The following is a 16,569-nucleotide window of genomic DNA, read 5'->3' on the forward strand; positions in this document are numbered from 1 at the left end:
TTTAGCAAGTATGAGGTAAGCAGAGGTCAACCCAGTGTCAAACAGAGATGTAGAAAAGCAGATATAGTTACAGTGCAAACCCGCCAGCCTAAAGTAAAAACAAAAGAATTCTTTGAGCGACACTTCAAAACCAATTGAAACCATAGTGATGATCTGTGAGCCACTTTCTCGACAGAAGTCAGGCCAAACCATGCTTAAGGGCTCTTCTGTACTCAGCTGACAGAGGTAAACAGACGACCACTTCATGCCCCTATCTCAAACCCAGTTAGGGGTGTCATTCCAGTACCTTCTTCACGAAGCAATTAAATTGGAGAGAGATTGGAAAGAAAACTCTACGGTGTCCACTCTTTAATCCTCTGTTGCTGGATCTATTCCAATCCCTAAGGTGAAAGAAAGGCAGCCCTCATCTTCAGAGCTACTATTTACTCAAGGCAAGAGAGGAATGAAGGAACATAGGTATGTTGCTATGCTTTTATCTCTTCAACTATAAGCTTCAAGGTGGCACTTACCTGACCTTTCTTATCGTCATTCAATTTCCAGGGTTCTGCACAGAGTAAGAATTCAATAAATATTCCTGGAATAAATTCCCTGTCTGTTAAGTCTCAGCATCTCAAAGTCCTTGTATTTTCAAATTACAGTTAACAAGTCACCTAGACCCAAAAGAATCTCTCATTTTATTCTCATTCTGCTTTCCACACCACTTTCTTTTGGCTAAACCTAGTTTCACTAATTATCCTTTTTCTTTCTTCCATTTTTTTCACAAGCCCTAAATCCTTTAAATGGTCCTTTTGCCCCCCTTAAGACCCCAACGTGCTCATTTCGTCTTTTTGCCCACCCACCATCTTTTCCCCTGATGATTCTTCCTCCTCTGTCATATATTTTGCTTTGCTGTCACCCTCACTGCCTGTCTTCATGTCCCTGCTTCTTTGTCTTAGCAAGGTGACCTGTGAAGAAATCAAATCATCCATCAGCCTTTGAGTCATAACATGATAAAAAGTGCTGCATTAGGTACTCTAAGAAACAGTGTAATCCAACAACTGCTCAGGGGCTCTTTCCATTCTGTTTCAAGTTTTTACTGGTCTACAACACTTTAGCACCAACAGCACTCACTCCCCGTGCTCTAAGAATTTGCTCACCCCGTGCTCTAAGAATTTGCTAAACTCAATGTTGACAGACTGAATTACAGCTTCACTTGATACAATCAGCATGATGTGTTCTTTACTTCTCTGTTGCAATAAATGGATGAAAATCCGTAAACAAAATTAACTGAATTATTTTCTAGATACTTTTTATAAACCTCTAGACATTTCAGATAGCTTACTGCTTGAGTTGAGTGATGCTGGTCCAATCAAAAGAGCATTAACCAGCTGTGTAACTTTGGGCACATCAGTTAATATCCTGGGTCCTAAGTAGTAGATATAAAGAAAGTCATGATAACAATATTTTCACCTGAGACTCCTATTTGTCTTTCTAATTTGTCCCTAAGTTAAATCACTTCCAAGACGAAAGCCTGTTTGATAAGATGCCTGCAAATCCAACCTAATTTCATGGCCCATAAATGTTGACTAAATCGATAAACCCCAATGTCTCATTATTTTTGTGCAGATCAAAAGCACTAAGAAATGTAGAAACCCCTTGTAATCTATAAAACAATAAGCAAATGTAATGGGTTATTATTAAGGGACACTAAGATCTTAGAGTTTGCCAGAAGGATAAGAGGAGAAAGGCCTTCTAAAGAAGAAGCAGAGAAGTATCTGTTCTGGCAGGCACTGTGTGATTCTCTTTATATACATGTATGCAATTTAATTTCCACAAACTCATGACTGTTTTCATTATTGTCAGTGCCAGTCAAGTTACTCAGATAGGTAATTTGTCTAGGTGTCTACAAAGAATCAGTGGCAGAGCCTGGACTCCAACTCACTTCTTTAGACCTTCCCTCCGATGCTCTGTCAGTCTATTCTACTGTCACTCAGTCATGGCACCACCTCATTCATTGCCACATGAGAAACCTAGGAGGAGGTACTCTGCCACAGCCTTCAGTGTGGTCTTCCTTCTATTTTTGCTCATCTCCAAGGAATATTTTTTAAATTATTTTCGTATGAATTAGATGGGGTTGGTCACCAATGTAAAACACTCCAGACTTCCCAATGCATTTAGAATAAATTCCAGCTCCTTCACCTGGCCCACGAGGCCCCTCCTGGATGCCCCGCTTTGCTTCTCCAGGCCCCTTTTGCACTCTCCTCCTCCACCCCTTGTTCTCTATGATCAGGCCACCCTTGCTCTGTTTCAGGTCCCAAATGCCCCAAAGCCTTTACTGGTCTGGGCGCTTGGAATGCCCTTTCTCCTTTCCTTGGTTTGCTGACCTCATTCTTGAGATTTCAACTGAAATGTCACTTCCTTAGGGACTTTTCCTGATTATCTAAATCTGAAGTATGCCCTGCCTCTCCACACCCTATAATTTTCTCCATAGCACCCTATTCTTTTCCTTCATAGGACTTTTCACAATTTTTAATTATATATCTGGATACAGTGTTATGCCAATTTCCACCACTACACTGTAGCAATATGAAGGACAAGGGACTCACGTCTTTTATTCTCCACCGAACGTCCATTACACACCACCAAACACAGCACATAGTACACGCTCAAGCAATGTTTGCTGAGCAAGGTTTAAAATAATTTAAGTTAAAAAATAAATTTTAAATAAAAATATTTAAATGTTTACATATTAAGGAATCTAGATGGTTGTTATAAACCCAAAGAAATGAGTTACCTAAAATTTTATCCTTCATTGATTTATACAAAGTGTTAACTGAGCACCTATTTAAGGATCTGACTCCTGCCCTCCAAAAGCTTTATTCTACCATTTGGATCAGATCCTCTTTCAATATGCGTATGTGTCTTGAGCTCACAATCCCATTTAGGAGATTTTGTTTTCTTTCTCAGTGTCCTTCACGCTGAGGGAGTTACATGAGTAATTTCCTAAATCAAATGAGGATTTCAAGATGGGTGGGGAATTAAACTCTACCCCTTCTCTGAAATTCTACTTCTCCACTCGTGATTAGTCGAACACGCCTACCAGGAGAATTGGAATCATGGTAATAGAATTTTGGAGTACAGAAGAAATCTTTTGAGTCCAATCATGATAAAACTCACTGGACTATATGACCAGGGATGAAAAAAAATCAGGCTAGGAGAGAAAGAAAGTCATGACAGAAAGCCTGAAAGAAATAAAATATGCCCCGCTTGTGTCTCTTCTGTCCCATTCTGAATTGTGTTTCACAAGAATTATTTTGAAACTGGGGGACGTAAGCAGGAAATTCATGACTGCCCTAGGTTGGTCAGAGGTTAAAGTACGAATATAGTAGACGTGAGTCAAAGGCTGCAATGAAGAGATTCAGGACAAAATCAACACTTCAAGATTTCTGGGTCTGGACCACCATTTGCAAGACCCATCCCATTTCATAGATTATCATTCATCCCTCCCTTTATTCAATAACTCCTTTATTCGTGGATTCATTCAAAAATTATTTTACTTAATTCTATACTCACACTTTTCTGAGAAGTATGACAAAAATTAATGTATCTGGCTATTCTAATGGAAATAACTTTCTTAAAATCTTGGAAACCAAAGTTTAAAAAAAAAGTTGTTGGTGAAGGATGTTATCTAGACTTGTTGAGATCATTTCACAACATACACAAATATCAATCATTATGTTGCACACCTAAAACTAATATAACGTTATATATCTCAAAAGAAGAAAAGTTGAGTAAATCCCCAAGTAAATGTCCATTTACCTCTGGCTCAGCCCTGAGTCTGATCAGCTTTAGAACCCTCTCTCACAGGAGACCTGTTGTACCCAGATTTTAGACCTGGGGAAGTGGAATATTTAACTCAATTATTACTGTGAGAGCAGAGATAAGAAATTCCCCTCCTTGCTCAGGAGACAAACACCTTCAGGCACTCACCTCTCAGGGGCCAACATGCTCTTCAGCTGGAATTCACAGGCACCCACCCACAATGGCTCCAGCAGGCCTGTTTGTCTTAAGGATTCTGTTTGTAAACTCAGCCTTCCTTGAAAGAACACACAGTCTTCATTTACATGAGCCTTTGCCTGGCATTTATTTGCAGGACCGCAGGACAAACAAACATCACACAGGGAAAGAAGGAAAAAAAGATAAAGCTCCTTATATGATCCCCCAAGATTTGGCCCCATTTTGACAGAAAATTGCATCCTCCCACCTTGTCTCCTCTGCCAGATGCAAACACATGCCGTGTTCTAACCCCAGGATTGGGGTTAGATCTTAGGTTTAGATGGAAGATCTAAACTGATAGCATTGGCTGCGTCTGCCTCTGGGGCAGCTTAGAAGAGGTACTGGTGGGTTGTTAAATCGTTGACAATTTTACTACCAACTGTGCTATTGACTAAACAAGGAGTAATTGCTACAGCTACTTCTAGTTAAAGTTGTTAAAAATCACCCCGTCTTTTAGTTGCAGCTATCATTGTTAAGGGTGGGGCTTTGAGCTTTAAATTAATACATGCCATTCTAGAAATTAAAAATCACCTCAGAGCAAAGAGTGAGTACTTCACAAATAGAAACAATTCCTGAAGCTAGAGTAATGACCTAATGCTTTGCCTCAAGTCGTACAGCGCCAAAATCTTTGTTCTGGAAAAGACCATAGAAATGATCTACTCCAAGCCTTGATGTTATAAATGAGCAAACTGAAACTCAGAGAAGCAATAAACCCCCAAGGCCACGCAGCTTGTGAGTGGCAGGACTGGCTTTCCTAGCTCTTTCCCGGGGCTGAGTGAACACGGCCTTAATTTAAGATCAGGATACGGTTCTAATATATTCAAGAGTACATATAGAGATGATGTTTGCGATCAGGATTGTCCCAGACATCCTAGGTCACCAAAACCAGGCCTTACACTGTGCTCCACAGTGACTCTGAGCCAAGCCCGGAACAGAAATCCCCTTCAGGAAGCTCCTTCTCCTGTTGGACACACAGCTGTGTTCCACGGCCAGACTCTCTTCTCACACAACACACTGATCCCTGATCCTGTTCTTGCTCCTCAGCCACATAGCAATCCCAGATCTAATCTTGGTTCGGATCTTGCTTCACCGCCTTTGCCATAAGCCTTCCCACATGAAGAAAAAGGCACGTCCGCTGTCTCTATGATTCTTATTCTTGAGTCCACTGCCCTCAAAAAACTGGATTACAAAAGCTAATAAACAGCAGGAAGGTACCCCTGTGTACTGCATCTATACACATGTTTGTCACATCAGAATGCTTGACCCAGAGGAAACAATGATTCCATCATTGTAACTGTAATGCTTGGCAGCATTTTCACCCGATCAGCACATAGGACTAGTAAAGAGGTCCGTGTATTTTATTAGCTTCCTTGACTATCTAAATGCCTCTGTCTCTTCCATGAAGGGCTCCTCGTTTCTATAAAAATAGTTCCTATCTTTCTTTCCTGAGTAAGAGATTTGGTAACAGGTCATGATGAATGAGCAAAATTTGGGTAAGGATTGGATATTTACTTTAGGTGTATCTGGTTTAAAATAAATTGATTAACTTTACAATGAGGAGAGGAAGAAAGGTTAAAACATTTTGGACCAATGAACACATCAGATTACCAGGTGGTATTCAAGGTATGTTCCCTTGGGTTTCTCAGATTGATATGTTTTTGTGTAAATTATGGAATTTATTTATTGCACGTCTATGTAATCAATTCCATGGAGGATTAGTACAAACTTCTCTGATTATTGGGAGAGAGGGAGAATTAAAAATCACACTGATTCAGGAGTTACTCAGTTTTCCTTGGGTTTCTTCCATGTATAGATGTTATTAAACTTTGATTTTCTCCTGTTAAAAAAAAAAAGAATCACACTGATTCAGCATTTTCCAAAGTGTGCTCCAAGGTATATTAATGAAGAGACAAATAATTTGGGTAGATACTGGATTAAATAAAATAAATGTGTTTCTTAATTATTCTTCTCAGAGCCTCTATTATGTTAATGCCATCTGAGTCCCCAAGAGATGGATCAATACACACCATTTCCCCGCCTTAGTTGGCCATGTCTTTCTTTTTCAGGGAATATATCATGGGACTAATGCTCTTCAGATTAATATTAATAATAATAACAATGATGACCATATTTGAGTTGTCTCTCTTTACCAGGCATTGTACTAAACTCACCACATTGCATCTCATTTAACCTTTCCAATGACCCTAGGTCACAGGTCCTTTTATATCCCCATTTTACAGAAGAAGAAATGGACGCTCAGAGAAATTCAAAAGCGAGTGTAAAGTCACCCAGCTGGCAAGTTGCAGAACCAGAATTCAAGTTATTCTGACTCCAGAATTTAGACTCTTGACCACTCCATTATATATCTGTCCTCATGAATCCAATGAGGAAAATAACCCCGGCCTCTGCTAATACTTGCTGATCTTGGATGAGAACAACTACTTTGAGAGAGAGACAGAGACAGAGGGAGAGAGAGGTGAGGGAAAGGAGAGAAAGGAGAGGAGGAGACATCCTTTGGCTCAGATGAGACCAAAGTGACTAGAGAGGTATTAAGGTTATTTTGAGAGAGTGAAAACCCGGACAAGACAATTTCTTTCCCATTGGTAGGACGGGAAAAAAAAATAGGTTTTTGGTTTTGACAGGTAAACACTAAATTAATCTTTTTTCAACAAGGTGCAAAGAAAAGGCAGAGGGTTGTTTTATTTTGTGCAAACATTGTCAAGGTGACCAGGGTGACATCCCAGCCACAAAACTAGTACAAACCACAGGTAGCCGAGGGAAACGCAGGCAGCTCAAAAGGTAGATTCCAAAGTGAAACTAAAAATGTGAAAAATACACTAGAGAGGGGGAAGTCTCTGTCACAGATGAAAAATAATGTCATCAAAAAAAGTTTGAACTTCAAATGAAGCAAAAGACTTTTCTAGGACCCACATTCCTATAGGGCCAGCCCCTCCACAACAAACCCACAAATGAAACTGCCGACAAAATGGAAAGAAAACGGCCTAGTACAATTTAATTGAGTTTCCTGGAGGAACAGGTTGAAATCAACCAACTCTTGCATACTCTGGGAAGGACTTTGAATCTCGAATGCCCAGTGGAAAAAGAAGAGAGAGCAAGTCTTCCTGAGCGTTTTAAGATCACTGGCGTTTCTTTAAAGCTTTGGAAGTTTCCTCAGGAGCATTCAGAAATTAAAAATAGTGAGTGCTTCCCCTGTCATTTTTTTTCCTCCTTATTTAAATTAATTCTATCATTCACCAAAAGTTCAGAATCCCTGGCCAAGAAAATAAATTGAGTTAGGATGTCCTTTAAATGACCGGGATGGACAAGGAAGGAGGGAACCTCCCAAGGACAAAGCCCAGAGGAATCCCTGAGAACAAGTGCCTCTCCCCTCCTCATCTCCCCTCCCCCTCCCCTTTATTGCCCTTTGATGGAGTACAGCTGGCCTCCTGGATGGCAGGGAAGACCCAACTGCTTGAGGCTCCTGAAGGACAAGGCCAGGGGTCATCTGTGATATGAGTATAGTATCTAAAAGGGATTTTCTGCCTGCTGAGTTCATGGGGAAAAGCCCATATTATTTCTCATGGCTGCAGTCCATGCTTCAGGGAGCCCGGAGAAAGACGAAAGTTCTTAACCACGAATGGCCAGGAAAACCAAGAAAAGGTAACTCCAGAGTGACCATTTCCCACAGACAGACAGGCAGCTGGCCGTGCCTGGAGAATGCGCGCTTGGAGACCGACTAAATTAGACAGCCTGGTGTGGATTTTGAGGGTAGGCAGGACTGGGGTTTCTAGAGAAACTTTGGATGCTCTGTCTAAACATGTATCCATTACAGGACCAATTTGGTGGGTCCCAAGGTGTCTCAGCTTAAATCAGAAAAGGAGCCCTAAACTTCCAACTTTTTAGACTTTAAGTATAGGCCTCCAAAAATCCATCCCAGCTGTGATAGCATCAAGAGAGCAGTGTTCTATTCTGGACCTATACCCCCAAGCATTTGCTGGGACAGAATGAAAAGGCTAATGTTAAATAACACTAACTCAGGGAGGTTTCCACTGTGTTCTGTCATGTTAACAGGCATATCCCTTCATAAATTCAGCTAACATTCACTGAATGTCTGCCTTGAAAGACACGGGGCTAGGTCCCAGAAGATAGAGAAGTAAAGACCCCACACCTTCTGCCCTCCCTTGGGGCTCACAATATAGTCAAGGAGGTGGAGAAGGGTGGTAGCGGAAAGAAAAGGCCTTCAGTGGAAACGTGAAACCTGGATGCAGAAATTCACTAAAAGATTTGCTCATGAATATTGGGCTTTTAGAATGAAATCGCTAGCTTTTGAAAGTTACAAATTTTCCATTCAAGTATAAAGTAAACCCAAAGCTGAAACCCTAAGAAGATCATAATCTGTCAAAATACGTCTATTCTCTTTCTTTTTGGTGTTTCAGACTTCTCATCAAAGAGACATGAGGAGGAGATGAGAGTTCAGTATGAAGACTCTACAAACGGACTCAAAAACCTTTGGATACCTTCTTGAAACAGCCCCAAACTCATATTCTTTTTCTGAAAAGTCACTTGGTCCCATTTTTGAACCTGTAGAGTGATAATAAATTACCCTCGTCACCACCCTCCTCACTAGGATATTGAAAGAATTAATGAGATAGTGTCTGTTAAATGCTTTGAGCTTATTGGAAGGTGTCAAGAAAGAAAAATAAGAAATACTATTATCTTTGAAGCCCTTCTAATCCAATGAGCTTCAGCGAAGCCTAAAAATACCTCCAGTCTCTCTTCAAATCTTTTTCTCCCTAACTTTTAAAGGTTGGCATGACTGATTCATCTACCATTACTAAAAGCAGTCAACAAAATGGAAAAGAAAAGCTTCATGCAAATTGCTCTGTGTTTCTGCACAGGAGGTTATGCAGAGCAAAGAATACAACCTACTTCCTGTCCCCCCTATAGCTCAGGGCCCTATCTGGTTATGTGGCTGTAACTTATCCTCACTCATACAAAAATTATTCATTTTCCACTCTGAGTCAGAACCTTCTGGCCTCCAAATGCACTGACAAAAATGCTTCCACGCAAACCATTTTGTGTTTGGGATGTTTTTCCCTTAAGCACATATTTGATCTCCTTTGCTTTGTGTCCCTTCAGAAAGATCGTTCTGCATTTGCTTCTTCTTGATTTGTATATATTTGAATATTGCGCCATTAGAAATGTGGATAATTTTTTCCCCTTGGGTAGATGAGGTATAGATGACCCCCAAGGAATTATAACCTCCTTGGAAGCCAGGATTCACTTGATACTTCCCCTTGATCCTGATTTTCGGCGTGCCATCTGCATTTGTCTATCTTATTGTATTCTCAAAATAGCTTCCCTCTTCGGGGAGATGGTGGGGCATGACGAGACTATCTGATAGTGCTTTTTGAAAGTTCAAGAGTTCCTGGTGTCAATCCTCGGGTTACACTGAGCACTAGGGAAAGATGGGTTTGCCCTTTACATTACCTCTCTCTGTGTGACAAATTCACACCTTTTACACGGGAGGTGAACACTGCTCCAAGATGGTTTCACAACTTAAGGATGTGGAAAATACCCACATCCTATTGTGAACACTGACCAAATGAACTCTTCAACTAAGTTGATCATTCAACAGCAACAAAAAGAACCAACAGTAAGTCAACCAGAAGGCAATATGCTTAAATACCTAGTAAAACACTTCAGAGGAATGAACACACCATCCTTCAAGGCAAAAACATTGCCATTCATACCCCCAGCGGAGCATGAACTTCTATTCTGTCTTATAAGGGCCGTGACATTTATTAAACCATACATGTGTTCTGTACCCTTCAACCAGACCTAGAATCATACCAGCTCCATATATTAAAAAGTATGGCAGTGTTAATAGATCTCAGCCCATGGTTGATCTTCCACAGAAAGAAAAAATAATAATTCCAATTCCCCGAGCCAAATGGTACTTACTGTTCAGGGGGTTTCCAATTTTTTTATCCCCCTCTCTCAAGCTCGGATTGGTTGAGTCTCAGTTTTGTCCATCACTTCCCAGCTCCAGGGAACATGCCCCATCAGTTCTTTTAATCTTTTCCTCCTGCAAGAACTAGCTCAAATACTCTGGGAAGCCATCTCCGATCACCACACAGATTGATTCCTTCTTCTAGAGCATCTCCAAAAGTCATCCCTCACTGGGCACTTAGCATAGATTACTACTCTCCTACTTTATGTGCCATTTCTTCATTCAATCACTGCTCATTGAAATCCCTAACAGGTGCCAGGCACCGTGAGGTGCTGGGAATCAAAGCTGCATAAACACAGACCCTGTCTTGGAGTGGTCCTGAGTCTGTTGGGGTAAACAGCTTGGCTCCTCAGAGTCTGAAAACTCCTGGAGGGCAGAGGTCTTTGTGATTTTTTTTTTTTTTTTGGCTTCCCTCTCTGCCTTACTCAGGTAAGTGAGCCCTCAGTTAATAGGGGTTGATTCAAATATGCAACCAAAACATCCAAAGGAGACTTTCCCAAACACTGATGCATGAAAATACCTCATTTTTTGCTAAAAAATTATAACACATAGCAAGATTTAGCCCTCTGAATGAGAATAATACAGGTCGATTCCTTCAGGCATTTTCTAACTACTGTTTACCTGCCTTCTAATTTAGGAATTTTGAAGGGGATTGGAAGGGGCATGCGGGGTGGGGGCTGTTGATACATTTACATAACAAAATATGTTGATAGTAAGAGATTCCAGTCATTCTAAAGAAACCAAAACAAATTTACGAGGATGAGGGGTAGTTTTTCATCTTCCTCTTACCTTTAGCAAACAGCTCAGTCATTCCAAACGTCTTTAGACTGTCCTTTTTTAACACCAGAGGGTATGTTAGCTAAGCAAGTTATTTACCTTGAACGAAAGGCCTACAGAAACACAAAAGAGGGAAGTTGGCCACTGCCCCCAAGACTGCGGAGCAAAAGGCACATTTTCCTGAGGAGGCTGGATGGTTCAGCAGCCCTATGATTCATTCGGGGACCCCGGAATTTATCTCCTCAACAGTCCAAGACAAAGGAGTTCCAGTCACTGCACAGTGACCCACCCTGGATGCCTTTGTGTAGAAGCCCTTCCTTCTTTCTCCATTCCTTCCCCTCCGAGCTCCTCCTGTACTCTCCTGCCACACCTCACCCCGAGAGTAACAAAGCAGGAGACCCAAGCCCCTATTTTTTGACCAGTTTTTATTCCCTCCAAAACAATTTTCCATCAGACAATTTCGGCAAGATAAAAAGAATAAGAAAATAAGAGGGATTGGGGAAAAAAGAATAGAAGGGGTGAGGAGGATCATCATTTTAATTATGAATTAATAGCAGAAACCTCTCGTTGAGAGCCAATATTTGTTAATCAGATTTGGTTCCGAAAAAAATAAAATAAAGTATATAGTCTCTGTTCTCCAAGAGTTGATTGATGAGAGTGAGTTAGTCCCAGCTTAAGGCTGCATCCAGCTTCCAGATAGGAAACCTAACATGACATCCATTTATTCCATAACAACACATGACGCTGGTCATTGGTTTCACTATCCATTTCCACGTAAAAGGAAAAAGAAGAAAGTGGCATCCATAAAGCAATTATTTTCAAGTTGGATTTTTACAAGCAGTTTAACCTAAAAGCTCATACAACTTACGAAGACTTGTTTAGAGTTACAAGGACCCAAATTTCGATACACTTCTGCCATTTATTAGCTGTGTGATCAAGCAAACTACTTCAGTATTCTAAACCTTAGTCTAAAACTTTTGTGTGGATTAAATATGTGCAATAAATATGATTGAACACTTTATATTTAAAGAGAATCAATACAAATCAGAACATATTTACAGCATTTCCAATTAGTCTACAAGAATGCAATGGTTTCATCCATTCTACATTTAGCAAACAAAAATACATGTCTGTTCTGCTTTTGCCTAAATTCTGCTGAAATCTGAACTGGAAACTAAACTCTAAAACCAAAGGTAAGCCACACAGAATACAAATAAAGTACATTTCTAAATAGCTCTGTTTAACTTGGGTGGATGAAGCTTCAAACTTTATATTAAGGCATCTGGAATTCTCCACCCCTGCCCCTGCCCCACCCCAATTCTTTTCCAAACACCAAGAAAACAGAGTGAGTGAAGGAGAGAGCATGAGAATGAAAAATGATATTAAGCTATCTCTGCCTCTCTCTCTGTCCCCCCTCTCTCTGTCTCCCTGTTCTCCCTCTCTCTCCATGTAAACACACATACACACCCTAGATCTGAACCTAGATGGCACGCCTAAAGAATGACAGTTGAATAGATCTGGGCATTCCTGAACCTTAGTCCTAGGTTGACCACAAGCGAGTCCTGGAGGAAGTGGATCATGTCAGGACAAAGTTAAGAAACAGGATTCAGCCCAGAGTGAATTCCAAGAGTCCCAGAGATAACTGGAGCTTCAGTCCACCCAGAGTAACTCCTCAAAGCAAGTCATTCCCCTGAACTCTCCTCTAGAACTGATAGAACACAAGACTAGGCAGTGCCTTCAAGGTATTTTGCAGAAAAGAATAGAGAACACTTCCCAAATTCCTAATTAGTGCAAAAAAGGGAAATGGTTATTTTTCTCAGATCTCTTATTTCTTCTCCACTCCATTTCCAGGCACTGTAAGTCCGCATAGGCTGGCCACCATTGGCTCCTTCAGTAAACGTTTACTGACGACTTATTACGTGTCTTGTGTTGCTCTGCTGGTACTGAAGATACAGGGATTGCCTCAGTGGGTTCATGAATCGAGGAGCCTGAGAATGAAACAGATATTTCTCACGGATCGAAACAAATCTCTGGTTGAGATGTGCATAGAGTACCCTGAGAGCACAAAGGAGGGACAGGAGCACTTACCTCAAGGCAAGAGAGTCAGGGAAGAATTCCCAAAGACTAGGACTCCTGAGGATAATTTTAAAGGAAGAGTAGGAGTTATTCTTACCAAAGCCAGGGATGCAAGTGGGAGGCATGTTGAAAGCACAGAGATAAGAGAAAGATCAGAAGTAGAATACTAGATAATTCCCAGAGATGGAGAGAATTTGAATGGTCAAAGACGGGACTAAAGAAGGAGGCAAGGCCAGGCCAGCTCATAGAAGACTTGTTAAAGAGTTTGGATTATTTCCCGAAAATAATCAGGCTTTAAGCAGCAGAGTAACATAATCAAATTTCAGTTTCAGAAACTACACTCAGATGACAGTGTGAAGAGATTGGAGCTTGGAGGTGAGGAGTGAGGGTGAAGTTAGGCTGCATGCATGAAATGCCTCATTTTTACTCCAAAATTATAACATACACCATGATTAGGCCTCTGAGCGAGAATAATATAAGTCAATTCCCTTAGGTGTTTCTCAACCACTCATTACTTGCTCTCTAATTTAGGGATTTTTTTTTTTTAAAGATTTTATTTTTTTCCTTTTTCTCCCCAAAGCCCCCTGGTACATAGTTGTATATTCTTCATTGTGGGTCCTTCTAGTTGTGGCATGTGGGACGCTGCCTCAGCGTGGTTTGATGAGCAGTGCCATGTCTGCACCCAGGATTAGAACCAACGAAACACCGGGCTGCCTGCAGTGGAGCACGTGAACTTAACCACTCAGGCACGGGGTCAGCCCCTCTAATTTAGGGATTTTTGAAGGCACTGGAATTAACTTGCTGACTGAATGCATGTGGGAAGTCACCGAGAAGTCAAGAGTCATCGTAGATTTCCTCTTGGGAAATTGGATGGATCATGATGCCATTCACCAAGGAAGGAATAGAAAGAGAGAAAGAGAGGGAAGGAATAGAAGGAAGGTGACTTCAGTATGACCTTTTGAATTTGGGATCCTAGAGTATATGAAGGTACGGATATTCAGTTGGCAATTATATAAATATATATATATATATATTTTTATCTAGAACTTGGGAGAGGACTCTAAGCTAGAAATAAAGAGTTAGGATGCATCTCCTCCTCGTGTGAGCTTATGTGGAAATTATGCACAGTGAGAAGAGAAGAAGATGAAGGTTAGAACCTGGGAAACACCAACACTTAGGGCTGATTGGTGGAAGGAGAGTCTACAGAGGATTCCAAGAAGGAGCATCCAGAGAGGAGAGAAAGGCTTCAAGGAAGAGAGAGGCAAACACTGTCAAATGTAGGAGGAAAGTCAAGTAAGACAATGAAAAAAGCCCATTGGATTTAGTAACGTAGGTGACCTAAGGAAGTTAGTTCAAGAGGCCCAGCGTGGGTGGGTGACATTTACCCTTCTATTTCACTGTGACATTTGACACACTGCTGCTGCAGCTCACATCTCTTCTGATGACATGAAATGTAGATCAGGAGCTACTTGGACCCTGCTGTAAATTCTCTTGACTCAGCAGAGGTAGAAAGTCGATTACCGGTGCTCCTCAGAAGGGCTGACCGGATGCATGTAGAGACGTTATACTGGGTGGGCTCAAGATCCTTTAGAAAAACTTACTGATTGTGGCCATGAGCTATATGACCTTAGTATAAAGAGTTTACAAGGAAGGAAAAATGTTCATCTCAGTTAGAATTCCTTCGAATTTCAAAGTTCCTTCAAGAAGTTGGTTTTGAATGCTCTCTCTCCTTAATGGGCTGTGCCTGCACATCGAAAACAAAGTGAGGATCTGGGTGCTTACTCTTTGGCCATGTGGGGTCTTTCAGAAGAATTTGGTGCTCAAAAGCTGAAGCCCCAGTGCACTGTTTTCCTGAACATTCCCAGGTACTGCACAGGAACCACGCCCTGGGGCCACCCTGCGGAGCACCATCTCTTCCCACCCCAGCTGCATGGAGATGGCTACCGAGGGGTCATTGGCTTCACCATGATGTCCCTGGCTGGGCTGCAGGTGGGTGGGCTCAGTGAGTGGCTGACGCAGTGCCGCAAGGTGGTGCTCACCACATCCAAGGCCATCCCGGTGCAGGTGCATGTGGATGGCCAGCCCTGCAACTCACAGCCTCACGCATTTGCATCACCATGCACAACCAGGTCACCAGGGTGCAGAAGGCTGAGTGGTGGCGTGCCTTCCAGGGCTGAGCAGTACCACGTTGAGCAACCGCTGATCCATGTAAGCAGAGTCAGCATGCACGACTATGAGGCCTTGCATTACAAGGAGCCGCTTAGAGTCCTCTGTGTCATTGGGCACTGTGGTGATCCCAGGAGACAGCAACGTAGAGCTTTGTCCACCCACACTGAGAGGCTCCAGCAGGAGCCCAAATGTGCTGAAGCCAAGTCCCCAGTGTGCCAGAAACTGTCCCCCAAGTGGTGCTTCCTGGATGCCACCACTACCACCTCCTTCTACAGGATGAACCAGGCCCAGGAACATCTCAACTGTGTGACTGAGATCTCACTGGATGAGATTTATATCCTAGACCCAGAGCTGCTGGGGGCATTTGCTGGCCTGACCTCCAATCCCCACTTCCGCTCTCCCACCTCATCCTGCTCGCCCATGCCCCAGTCACTGCCAGCGGATGCTACACCCCCTAAAGGTGAAGAGCTGATTGAGGCGGCCAAAAGGAATGACTTCCGTAAGCTCCAGGAGCTGCACCCAGCTGGGAGTGACCTCAGGCACCGCACGGTCAGCACACGCAGCAAAGAAGTGATCCAGTACCTGCTGGACCACCAGTCCCAGAGATGCCTGATGCTGAGGAGGAAAACTGGGAGAGCTGTCTGGACCAGGCGGAGTCCCTGGGCCAGCACACCATCTGCCACAACATCATGGAGGCGGGGATCTCGCTCCTGAAGACAGACCAACAGGTGACACTCCCCAGTAACAGGCTGCGAAGGCTCAGGACATGGAGCTGACCACCTACCTGGAGAACTGACAGTACAACCAGATGATCCAGTGGGAGAACCAGGAGAGGGCTGCGTAGCTGTAAGGCCAAGGCCGGGGCAGCAGAAGAGACAGGGCCGGCCAGAGGTTAAGGCTCCTCCTCACCCAACTCACGGCCACGGAGGGACTCATGCCCCACGGAAGGAGCCCCAGGCTGTCTGCTGAGGAGCCACCCAGACCTTGGGCTGAACTCTGAGGAGCCAGGGGCTCTCACTTGTCCCCCTGAAGCCTTGGCCTGACCCCAAGACACACAGGGGAACAGGAAATTGGATGTGGAGTCTCTGAAAATGGATATTGTGTTAAAAGGAATAAAGGTGTATGGAGTTTCTTGAGCTTTCTTAATGAATAAATAATTAAATGGATGGATTACTTATTGCCAACACCATGATAAATTAGATATATGGGCTAATGCATATGTCAACTTCATTTTTTTAATTGACAAAGTAATTTGTTATATATCAAATATAAAGGTCGCAAAAGAAATGTACTAATTTCTAGCCAGTATCTGGGACATAGAGAACTAATTAGAATACCGTATCAACCAAGTCTCCCACATTAAAAGACACAGAGCTCATTTGTCACTTTCTTGAACATCCCCGTTTCTAGCTATAATCATTAAAGCATTGATAATCTTGCAATTCTTCCATTTCGCTTTTTGACACTGTGATCTTTTACCTCTTTTCCTCTGTGTTGTT

At 42.4% G+C, this 16,569-nt stretch overlaps 1 pseudogene; it reads left to right on the forward strand.

The window, feature by feature from the left end:
* Positions 1-14,692: 14,692 nt before the first annotated feature.
* On the forward strand, positions 14,693-15,914 carry LOC138921428 (diacylglycerol kinase zeta-like; annotated as a pseudogene).
* The last annotated feature ends 655 nt before the right edge of the window (positions 15,915-16,569 follow it).

The sequence above is a fragment of the Equus caballus genome, chromosome 29 (assembly GCF_041296265.1).
Source record: "Equus caballus isolate H_3958 breed thoroughbred chromosome 29, TB-T2T, whole genome shotgun sequence".
Classification (NCBI taxonomy): domain Eukaryota; kingdom Metazoa; phylum Chordata; class Mammalia; order Perissodactyla; family Equidae; genus Equus; species Equus caballus.